Here is a 12,523-nt window from a genome sequence, read left to right as displayed (position 1 = left end):
CAGAGGAGACGCCCAGCCACAGCAGGCGATGGTGCACCACAGCGTTAGCCATGACGCGGCCAGTGCAGATCGCGGCAGCCTGGCAGAGCTGCATGGCCGCTCCAGCCGCAGCTTGGAGGTCGGGAACCCGTTCGGGCGATGGCGAGGCGCCGCTGCTCAACTCCGATGCCAGGGTAGTGACCAGGATGGAGATGGAGGAAACGGCGGCCGTGGCCTGGGCAGCGAGGACATACATGCGGTCGGAGAGGGTAGCCGCCTGTCGGTCTCGCGCCCCGGGAAGCTGAGGCTTCTTGGTATTGCTCCACGCAGCCGCACCAGGAGCGAAGTGGGCGGCAGAGGAGGGCTCGAGCGCCGGGATGCCACCGGAGATGTCGCGCTCATAGCCGGACACACGCGTGGCGTCAGTCCAGGCGCGAACCGGGGCCTTAGCCTGCTCGAGAGGCGCCACCCAGGTACTCTTGACAAACTTGTCGATATGTTCCATGATAGGGAGGGGCCGCTTGATTCTCCGCGTTGAGAGCTCGAAGCAAGAAATGCCCCAGAGGTTGGTGCAACTCGCCTCAGGCTCTGACGGGAGGGGGATTCTGATGGAGACCGCCGCGCGCTCAAGTATACCGGGGAACACCCTCCGGAATACGAGCGGCTTGGCCCCATCGGAATCCCGGGGCTCATCGTCTGGGGGGCCGCCCTCGCCGCCGGCGGGGGGCTCGGAACCAGACACAGATGAGCCCGTGCGTGGGGAGGGGCCCTGAGAGGCGGGCAACTCCCCACTGTCCTCCGAGTCACTTCTATCCCCAGAGTCGTCGTCGGAAGGCTCGGACTCGCAGGAGGGGAGAGGACAGGGGACGGTACTCCGTGCACGCCAGAAGTCCAGGCGGGCACGCCTGAATTCAGAGGGCAGCAGCGCGCACTGGGAGCACGGCGGGTTGGGAGAGACTCCCTCTTCAGCGTGACTCTTCCCCAGGCACGCCACACACCGGTCGTGGCGGTCGTCCGGGTCCAAGGCACCACAGCCGCAGTCCTCGACCCGCGGGGCATCTTCCAGAAGAGGAGGGGCGGGGCCGTCCATAGGGGATCCAGCAGCGCCGGAGTCCCTCAGAGGTAGGTCGCCGCCGTTCTTCTCGCTCTTCTTCGTTTTCTTCATAATTCTTCAGAAGGCTTCCTTCAGGTGCTTGATAGCTCGTCTGAAAATGGGAGAGGAGATTGCTGGGGTTTAGCCACCTTTATAGTAGGTGGGGGGTCTGTGATTGGTTAGGACGATAAGAGTACATGTTTATCTTCAGATTGGTTGTTGGCATGCCAACATGGGTTACCAATAGGAGCGCTAGCGCCCCCCTATGGGGCGTAGCTCCACGATGTAGAACTTTATGTTTTTAGAGTGGTGGCAGCAGTTGCTTTGAAAATATTCACACATTTTGTAAACTGCTGGCATTCCTACAGTTTTGACAGCTCACACACATCAAAATGTTCACAACTGTGCTGATTCGTATAATGTAAGTATCTACGCTGTGTGACTTACAGTTTTCACTCTATGACGATTTGTTCGGCAACTGCACTCCCCATTGAAATGTATGGCACCGCACTCTAACTTTTGAGCTGTTAATTTTGCATTTTTACCGTTTCTCTAACTTGTCACTATGCCTACAGTTTTAAGAGCTTATACACATATTATATATCTAAATGTTCACACAACTATGCTGATTCGTACAATTTAAGTATCTAAGCTGTGACTTATAGTTTTCGCTGTGTGACGATTTGTTCGGCAACTGCTCTCCCCATTGAAACGTATGGCGACACACTCTTGCTTTTGAGCTGCTAATTTTGCATTTTTACTCTTTTTCTAACTTGTCGCTATGCCTACAGTTTTAACAGCTCATACACATATTATACATCAAAACGTTCACACAACTGTGCTGATTCGTACAATGTAAATATCTAAGCTGTGTGACTTACCGTTTTTGAGGTACAGATGTGGGAACTTAGAAATGTCACATGCTGCAGCATTTCACCTTTGCGGTATTTGGCAGGGAAATCCCGTTGGAAATCTCGCGGGATTTCAAACGGGTGTTATTTCGTTTTAGTGATGCACTACCGCCAGGTGGCGTCTTTGAGTAGATTTAGCAGGCTAGGCTCAGTGTTTTTCTCCTATAGTCTACGAATGAAGCATCATTAAATTTCACATTCTTTAATTTAAATGCTCTGTTGTAAAGCACTTTGAGCTGAATTTATCTGGATGAAAGGTGCTATACAAATAACGTTTAATTGTTATTATTACCTACCTACACGTTTTCTCCATCTGGATGTAATTTAATTATTACGAACACCTATATCTAGGCCTACAGTAGCCTATCTATCTCGGTAACTGACGTCAGGTCAAGACGTGGTGGCTGTTAAGTCAAATGCGCAAAATAACAGTATTGTAGAATATATTTGTTAATAAAGATGTGGTGAACGTGAGAGTTTTGCGTTTTGTTTCTGGAACGCATTCAACTGGTAGGCTACTCGTAAACCCCGGAAGTAAATTTGAAGACAGGGCACCAGCTAATGTAGCCAAGTCTGAGCGCAGTAGGCTATATGGCTTCAGCACGATACGAAGAAAAAATAAGCTTGATCGGAGGTGTGGATCCATACAAAATTGACATAGTCGCCATGAGTAAAGATCACTCATTGCCAATCATATCCGGACATTAACTATCTTGTGCATAGCGTCAGGTTTGACAGTGAGTGCGTTCACATGCACACTATACGCCGATCAACTGATAATTGTAATAATGCGATTATTGAAATGTGACAGCGGCTGGTGATTTGGTCCGCAACTCGGCAAACCCCGAAATGCGCTAGGGGGCAAAATACATAAAAAAACGTTTATTTTCGTTTTTTTTTTTTTTTTGTATTACCAAAGTTGAAATTGTGAAGAACCCACTTACTATAACAGACAACAGTTTTAGGTTCACGAAATACGTATAATTAGTCTGCAAACTAAGCTCGTTTTTAGCTGATTTCGAGTCGGGTTTGGGGGCGGGCAGATCGATTAGCATGATTTGGTTTCATTGGCTATTGCTTCCGGGTTCTCCGCCCCCCACCCTTCCCCAACACGCCGGCTTTGTTTACATTCAGTCCCAAGTTTAACCATGAATGCTACAGCTTTTGCTAAAGAGAAGACGGGGATGGCATCCAGGACATGGAAAGAGTTTTAAGAGCACCTAAAACTCCAGTAGAGCAGGACTCATTCGTACACAGAGTTTTATTCTTGATGACCTGTGATAGAGATGACTGTATCAACAAAGCAAGTTGCTACCAAGCGTCGAACGACGTACCAGATTCAAACCACTGTTGTCTGCCGCCAAGCATTCTGCTTTGCTTTGGGGTAAGCTGATCTTTATACTATCTGTGCTGTTTACATTACATTTACGTTAGTCGTTTAGCAGTAGCTCCTTTCTAAACAAGTGACTAAGTCTAGCTAGCATAACAAAGGCACTAGCACTAACTAACATAGGCTAGCTAGCTAACGTTAGCTAACATGCTAGTTAGCTGAGCTGTCCCTTCGTTCCTAAACTAGCCAGCTACCTAGCACAGGGACATGGCTATAGCTAGTGAGCTATCCCTTTGTTCCTAAACTAGCCAGCAAGGCAGCTAATATCTAGCCAGCTGCCTAGCACAGGGACATGGCTAGCTAGTGAGCTAGCCCTTTGTTCCTAAACTAGCTAGCGAGGCAGCTAATATCCAGCCAGCTGCCTAGCACAGGGACATGGCTAGCCTGTCAGCAAGCCCTTTGTTCCTAAACTAGCTAGCGAGGCAGCTAATATCCAGCCAGCTGCCTAGCACAGGGACATGGCTAGCTAGTGAGCTAGCCCTTTGTTCCTAAACTAGCTAGCGAGGCAGCTAATATCTAGCTAGGTAGCTATATTATAGAGAGAAACAGAATGAGAGAGCATGAGAGGTATGGTAGTCTGACACCTTTGTATTTTGTTTTGGTTACAGGATGAGCAAAAACTCCAAGCCTCCAAAGCTCCAGGCCTGTGAGGATTTGCAGCTCTCCCTTGGCCCCTCCATACCAGCCAGCAAGAAGATCACTATGCACTACAGCTTTGATTTTGCACAACAGGTGAGAATACGTTCATCCTATCATGCATTAGCTAGTCTATTTAATCAACACATTCTGGTACTATTTTATCTATATGGAGTGCCAGTACTGTGGGCAATAGTTTAATGTACTTTCTTCCTTCTATTCTATTGCAGTTTTGATGCTGAGAGACCTGGCATGGTTGCGGCCAGAGAACACCGTGATGCACCGGCAGTCGAGTTTCAGCTGCTGCACAAGCCTGATGTCCTGCCCCCCAGAGAAGATCTTCTTGTGCAAGCCCCACCCGGACTGGACATGGCCAGACAGACGTATCTCTTTGACAAGATCAGAGAGTTCTGTTCTGATGAGGGACGAGACGTCACATGTCCCCCGCCAAACTCCACAGCAGCTCAGAACAAGACTGTCCGCTTGTAGATTCACTGCAGATCATCAGGACGGACAGCACTGCAGGAGAAAGGCCACAGCCTTTCCTGTTTTCCTGTTTGTATACTGAAGCGTTGCTTGTTCTCTTGCACAGACTTGCCCACACTTGCACAGACTGCATTGTTAGAATATTGAATACTGAGCTGAGTACTGATGAAGTCTCCGACGCAAATTCAGCCGAGGCACGTACGTCACGGCCGGGGGGGTCAGCAGAGGTTAATCAGTCACACATGACGCAGCACCAGCTGACTGTAGCTGTCATAGCATTGGTCAGCTCACTAGAGCGCATGTATTTAAGCTGTCAAAACATGTCATTGTTCGCGCTTGCCTTTACTGCTGGTTGTGCATTGCATGCTCGCTGCTTCCGTGTTCTCTGCTCTGGCGTCCGCTGCCGTTACTGCTATTGCTCGTGTCTGCGCGCTCGCTGCTCCGCGTCTTGCTCGCGTTCCGTGCTCATGATTGTGATTTGGTGCGTTTGCTGCCTGCTGCCCGCGATGTCCTCGCTGCTTCCGCGTTCTCTGCTCTTGCGTTCCTCTCTGCCCGCGTCGTCTCTCCGGTCCGTGTTTTGGGGGTCCGTTTAGTGGCGTCATGGAGCGCCGGCTTCCGAGGCCGAGGTGCCCGTCTCCCTGTAGCACCGTCGTGCCATGCTTGCGTATGGTTCAGTTGCTCGCATAGCTTGCGTTGGAAGTCCGTTTAAGCATTGCTACGCGCCGGTCACTGGGTTTCATTCATGAGCCGCTGATGTCGGAGGTTGTCCATGCCTCGTCTGCCGCATTACTCAACTGTCGATGTGCGCCGGGTGCATTCACCATTGAAATGTTTGCAGTTTCGGGCGTGGACGTGCTATGTGGATTCTCTATGTATTTGGTTCATCTAAGTCCTCCCCTCGCGGCTCATTCGTGGATTCGCTGGCTGCATGACAGGCTCTACTGCTCGTTGCTAACTAGCTGGCGTTCGTCAAGGTTCCCGTATTGCACGTCGGGGCATCATTATGTTGGATTGCTAATGCTAGCTCATGATTCTAATACTAGCTCATGATTCTGATACTAGCTCATGATTCTAATACTAGCTCATGATTCTAATACTAGCTCATGATTCTAATACTGGCTCATGATTCTAATACTGGCTCATGATTCTAATACTAGCTCATGATTCTAATACTAGCTCATGATTCTAATACTAGCGTTGGGATCCTGCATCGCTCTTCGCATTTAGCCCTCTGCGTTATTTCAAAGACTACTCACCTGATTATAATGCTGCGTGCATGACATGATCGGTTTGTCGACTGGACGATGGATAGGGTGTTATGCGCGACGTGCAGTTTCTCTATCGTCGTTATATTTTGCGGGGCCCCTCAGTGGTCTTGGAAACGCTTCTCTTCTGCAATAACGGTGCACCGTGAATTTTATCAACTATGATCGTTCGTACATTCCGTTCGTCAATAATAGAAAGTGAGAGAGAGAAAAGAAAGAAGAAAAGAAAAAAGACAAATCGTTGTTTTGTCGGTTATTTGCTGTCTGGACTGGTGCATGGTTTTCTGGCGGGGTTAGCTTGGCTGCCTGTTGTTTCCCACACATGTAAAAATCTGTTGTCTGCTGTTCGGGAGCCCGAGGTGGTGGACGCGCTGCTGGAGAAGGAGGTCAGTAAGGGCTTCATGATCGGTCCGTATAGCTCGTCTCCGTTTCTATCGCGCGCTTTAGTCCAATCGGCGTTGCTACTCGTAAGTACTCGGGTAAAAAAGCGGTTGATTATTGACCTTTCTGCCCCCCACGACGACGTGGTTCCCAGCGTTAACTGCCTGATACCCCTGCCTTCTTTTTCCCTCTGCTACGCGTCGGTCGATCACGCGATAAGCTAATTACAGCGGCCGGTCGAGGTGCGTGGCTGTCTAAGGCAGACATCACGGACGCGTACAAAGTGATGCCCCTTCATCCGTCGCAGTGGCATTGTTCGGCGTCCGGTGGCGCGGCCTGATGTATTTTTCGGTTCGGCTGGCTTTTGGCTGTCGGAGCAGCCCCAAGATTTTCGACTCGCTCGCGGAGGTGTTATGCTGGATCCTGCTGAATAACTGCCGACTACCGTTCGTTGTCCACCTGCTGGACGATTTTCTGCTCGTTGATTATCCCTCTGCCGACCCGGGCCACTGTATCACGGCCCTGCGTGGCGTTTTCTCCCGGCTGGGCGTCCCTCTGTCCGACGAGAAGACTATCGGCCCGTTCGAGGCTCGAGTTTCTCGGCATCCTCCTGGATGGTGTGAAAATGCAAGCCTCTCTGCCCCTCGATAAGCTGGATCGGGTTCGGTGCGTCATGCGTGAAGCGCGCGAGCGTTTGGTTATCACTAAGCGGGAATTGCTCTCACTGCTCGGGCATCTGAACTTCGCGATGCGCGTCATCCCGCAGGGCCGCTCATTCGTTTCCCGGCTGCTCGAGCTGGCCCGGTCCGTCGTGCGGTTGCAGGACCCGGTCTGCTTAGACGAGGGCTGTCGTTTGGACCTCCGGTTTTGGTCCCAGTTGTGCGACGGGTGGAACGGCGTTTCATTTTTCTACAACGACGGCTATGACTCTTCGGCGTCCCTCCGGCTGTTTACTGATGCTGCGCCTTCGGTGGGTTTTGGGGGTATATTCGGTATTAACTGGTTTTCTAGCGCTTGGCCTACCGAACTGACCTCACAAACTAACCAAGCCAGCTCCACGGCGCTCATGGAGCTGTATCCCATCGTAGTCGCTACAATATTGTGGGGACCTCAGTGGTCTAGAAAATGTATTTTATTCTTCTGCGACAACGAGGCCACAGTTACAATAATCAACAATGGTCGTTCGACCGTTCCGTTCATCAACAAATTCATACGCCGCCTCACATGGCTGTCCGTGCAGGGGAACTTCATTTTCCGTGCCGTGCACATCCCTGGCCTCGACAATAAAATCGCTGACTCGCTGTCCCGGTTTAATTTGCGGAAGTGCCGCAGTTTATGCCCGGATGCGGCTCCGTCCGGCCTGGTCTGCCCTCTTTTTCGGCAGACGGTTCTGGACTGAATGAAGCCCTGATGCCCCTCCTGTCGTCCGCCTCCCGATACATGAGGGCCGGTCTAGCCAAGACCACATTAAAACAATACGACTGCATGGTCTCACTTCACTACGTTCTGCTCCACATTCTGGATGCCCAGAGAGCTATGAGTGGACTGTGACATTGGGTTGGGGGGGTACTGCGTATTCAGGTGGTCATGTGGCTGGTGCACTATTAAATGTTGTCTGGCTCATCAGTCAGAGCGCTCTCCGTCAACCCTTCTGCGCATGCGGGCCGCGGAGTTGCTGGTGTGTTCTTTTGGGGGGTAGTTTGCAGGTATTTCCACCTGCGTCGGCCGGTGGATGCCAGAGTAGCCGCTAGCTGGTCTCTGTGGCTTTCCGTGGCGGGCGCCATGGACGCAGAGACACTAGGCTGTATCTCCCGCGGAACCCACAAAGCGTCGGCCCGTGGGGACCAGGGACTATAATGTACAGCAGTCCTCCTGTGGCACTCTTTGACGGTCTTAGTGGGCTGAGTTACCTCCGAGCGTCTTCCCGATCGCGGCCCACTCTGATCGTCATTGAGGCAGGGGGCTAGATGCCGTTCCCCCTTCCTGGCTCTCTGGGCCAAGGGCTTGGCCCAGAGGGGGGGAACACCTAGATTGCCTCCCCCTGCTAACGCGCTCCACGCCGGTGGAGCGCTTTCCACGCCGGTGGAAGGCAGGGGGCCCCCCGGACAGAGCACACCGCCAAAAATTCATATGCATGTATTATGCCGCTTGTATATAAATGTTCAAATTTGACAAAAGTGATCTCGACTGAATTGTTATTACCTTGAGTATTGAGCTGGGGACTGTTATTACTTTGTTGTACACTTGATCACAATGAACACTATGCACCTTGTCTATAAAACAGACAACAATAACAATGTCAACAATTGTGACAATAAAGAACGTTAAATTTGAAGTTCATCTTATATTGTTCTTAACTGCATTCACAACACAAGATTAATACTGACTCAAAGAGTGTGGGGTCATCAGTGAGAGAGCACCTCACTTGGCAGCCACTCTCAGGTAATACCCCAAGTTGACAGCCACTCTGACAGATAATGACAGATCGTCCAGTGGGGGAGTGGCTGGGGGTGGGGTTACCAGGCCACAATACCACAATAAAACAGTGTCATGTTTTACCGAAGGAGAAGTGAAGAAGACGGTAGCTATCAGTGGCTAAAGCAGTTAGCTAATGTTAAGATCATTCCTGTAGCTGCTTTGCTGCTAATACGAGCTCGTCTCCGTTCCTGCCCGAGAAACAGAAGTTGAACTAATAGCATCAAAATCAAAATAGCTACAGGAATCATCGTTGTAAAGTTAGCTATCTGCTTTTTAGCCACCGACAGCTACCGTTAATATTATGGAAGCTGCTGTCGTGAGCTAACTTGCTATCACGGTCTTATCGTGCAGCTTCACAGGCTGCTATTAGCAGACAGCACTAAAGTTCACAAAATCACACTTGCACATCATTAGAATTCCAACCATTTATATGGGATTTATCATTCAACTAACATGGAACCTGAATACTACCTGATATTTCAACCTGCTGCCATCAGTGATTGGCGCATCTGCTTGTTTTCGTCATGAATATCCTACGCAATGACATTCCATGTAGTGTCCCAAAACTGTTAAATCATTCCCTATGTAGTTCACTATGAGTAGCACTACATAGGCAATAGGGAGTGAGTGAACCATTTGAAACACATCTCTGGTCAGCTCCGTTAGCCATCTTACTCGTCTTGATGCCATGTTCCATATGAGAACACTCAGTTAGCCTACTGTATTAAACTTCTACTTGTCCCGACACATGAGTTAACAGATATAGACCCGGCGACAGTTACAGAGATAGAAACTATAGATAGATAGGCTTTGTTCGTAATAATTAAATTACAACCAGACAGAGAACAAGGAGTTTGAGAACAAGGTAGGCTCATCTAATGAGCAAGATTTGCTACAGCAATGGCTCAATGAGTAGTATTACTGCGCCCCTATGGGCGTGCGAGCGGTGGTGCGGAATGCCGTAAAGCGCCTGTTAGAATACCGCGGGTCAAGTTACATTCTTATGTTCTCACATCTGTATGATGATTTGTTCTGCAACTGCACTCCCCATTGAAACATATGGCACCGCACTCTAACTTTTGAGCTGCTAATTTTTCATTTTTACCCTTTTTCTAACTTGTCGCTATGTCTACAGTTTTAACAGTTCATACACATATTATATATCGAAATTTTCACACAACTGTGCTGATTCGTACAATGGAAGTATCTAAGCTGTGTGACTTACCGTTTTTGAGGTATGACGATTTGTTCGGCAAATGCGCTCCCCATTGAAATGTATGGTGAGTGAGTCAGTGAATTCTGTGTGTTCTGTGCTTTGGTGCTGAAGAGCTGCTGCTGCGCTGTGGTTGCTATGGTGACAGTTCACATGAGAGAGCTGGAAGGTATCTTATAGCCTCTGGAAACTCAAATCCACAAAAGTCTTTTAACTATGTATTTTAGTGTATTATGTACATAATAAACAACATGTAAAAGTATTAGCAATTACTTTCTATCCAAATTCGAAATATTCTCATTTAAGTTTTTGTAACATTCCTGACATTGGGTTTGAAATGGGCATTGTTTAATTTGTTTAATGTGACGTCATTATATCCGAGATCCAATCATTAAAAAATGCATGTTAGTAAGTCCTACCTCCCCGCTAAATCAGCCTCATCGACAGCAAATTTGCAGTTAGTTAACATATTTGATCCAGCCTAGTATCTTTGTCTATTTTTATCTATCCATCTACTGGTATCTACTTTTATCTATCCTCTATCTCCCCACCCTGTGCACCATCATGATTGTTTGTGCTGTCCCTGGGTGCTCATCGGTGAGATGATAACAAGTCATTCTTTAGTTTTCCAACGTGGTAGACGTGGACACAGGGATCAGGCTAATTTACGAAACTGGACTCAAGAGTGGAGCTAATCGGACGGCGCTTAGTGGGCGCGCTCGGCATATCGCAATACCCCAATGCCCGTGCAGGTGAATTGCTCAATGCTCGCTAACCGAGCACCTCCATGCATGTGTGGTATGTGGACAACTGGCACATAGAAATGCATTGTTTTTTAAAACAGGCTTATTCTACGCTTATTCTAAGGCTCAAACGTAGCATAGACACGTTGAACAAGGTGGACCAACTCGTCTATTCTACGTTTAGCCATGCTATCAGCTTGCACACACACATACACACTCTATTGTACACACTCACACACACACACATACACTCTCGCACACACATGCTCTCCCACACACACTCACACACACACGCTCTCGCACACACACACACACACACACACGCTCTCGCACACACACACATGCTCTCGCACGCACACACACACACACACACACACACACACTATGCTCTCGCACACACACAAGCCCTCTCAGACCAGCTCACACACACACACACACACACACGTTTTCTTTCACATGTCCACACTCATACATCTGCATATTCATCTAGGCTTTCAGAACCACATTTCTAATGATAATCAAGAGGAAATCATAATGGGTGCACACACACACACAGACACACATGCATGCACACACACACACACACACACACACACACACACACACACACACACACACACACACCTACTGGATTACTGGGTTTTATGTCTTTATTCAGATGTGTCCTTGATGTGTGAGTGCTCTCCTTCTCTCTCTCGCCCTGTGTGTGTCCATGAAAGAGGAGGAGGAGGAATAGAGAGGGGAGGTGGGGAGAGACTGAGAGGGGTGGGAGGGCAGGGAGAGAGGGATGAGAAAGAGAGAGAAGGAGGGGAGCTGAGAGGGGTGGGAGGGCAGGGAGAGAGGGATGAGAAAGAGAGAGAAGATAGGGAGAGACTGAGAGAGGTGGGAGGGCAGGGAGAGAGGGATGGGAAAGAGAGAGAAGGTGGGGAGAGATGCTGGGGAGATGAGAGGGGTGGGAGGGCAGGGAGAGGGGGATGAGAAAGAGAGAGAAGGTGGGGAGATGAGAGGGGTGGAAGCGCAGGGAGAGGGGGATGAGAAAGAGAGAGACTGTTTGAAATTCTAAAAGCATGTCGTGTTCCTAAACACAAAAACAGAAAATCTTGAAAACCAGCTGGTCTGATGCACTGCTTTGTCCCCCTCCTCCCCCTTCTCCTCCCTCCCTCTCTCCAGAGAGAGTCTCTCAGACTAATACTCTCATATCTCCTCTCTCCAGAGAGAGTCTCTCAGACTAATACTCTGATATCTCGTCTCTCCAGAGAGAGTCTCTCAGACTAATACTCTCATATCTCCTCTCTCCAGAGAGTCTCTCAGACTAATACTCTCATATCTCCACTCTCCAGAGAGTCTCTCAGACTAATACTCTCATATCTCCTCTCTCCAGAGAGTCTCTCAGACTAATACTCTCATATCTCCTCTCTCCAGAGAGTCTCTCAGACTAATACTCTCATATCTCCTCCCTCCAGAGAGAGTCTCTCAGACTAATACTCTCATATCTCCTCTCTCCAGAGAGTCTCTCAGACTAATACTCTCATATCTCCTCTCTCCAGAGAGAGTCTCTCAGACTAATACTCTCATATCTCCTCTCTCCAGAGAGTCTCTCAGACTAATACTCTCATATCTCCTCTCTCCAGAGAGTCTCTCAGACTAATACTCTCATATCTCCTCCCTCCAGAAAGAGTCTCTCAGACTAATACTCTCATATCTCCTCTCTCCAGAGAGTCTCTCAGACTAATACTCTCATATCTCCTCTCTCCAGAGAGAGTCTCTCAGACTAATACTCTCATATCTCCTCTCTCCAGAGAGAGTCTCTCAGACTAATACTCTCATATCTCCTCTCTCCAGAGAGTCTCTCAGACTAATACTCTCATATCTCCTCTCTCCAGAGAGAGTCTCTCAGACTAATACTTTCATATCTCCACTCTCCAGAGAGTCTCTCAGACTAATACTC

The 12,523-nt window shown here is 48.9% G+C and overlaps 1 protein-coding gene across 1 annotated transcript in view; it reads left to right on the top strand.

Moving 5' to 3' along the window:
* The window catches only part of grm5b (glutamate receptor, metabotropic 5b), a gene marked incomplete at both ends in the record, with an annotated part of 192,040 nt that overhangs the window by 110,645 nt on the left and 68,872 nt on the right, over window positions 1-12,523 (top strand). The gene's annotated exons all lie outside the window — the stretch shown is intronic.

This window comes from Borostomias antarcticus (assembly GCF_949987555.1).
Source record: "Borostomias antarcticus genome assembly, chromosome: 1".
Classification (NCBI taxonomy): domain Eukaryota; kingdom Metazoa; phylum Chordata; class Actinopteri; order Stomiiformes; family Stomiidae; genus Borostomias; species Borostomias antarcticus.
This window is presented reverse-complemented; position numbering and strand designations above follow the sequence as displayed.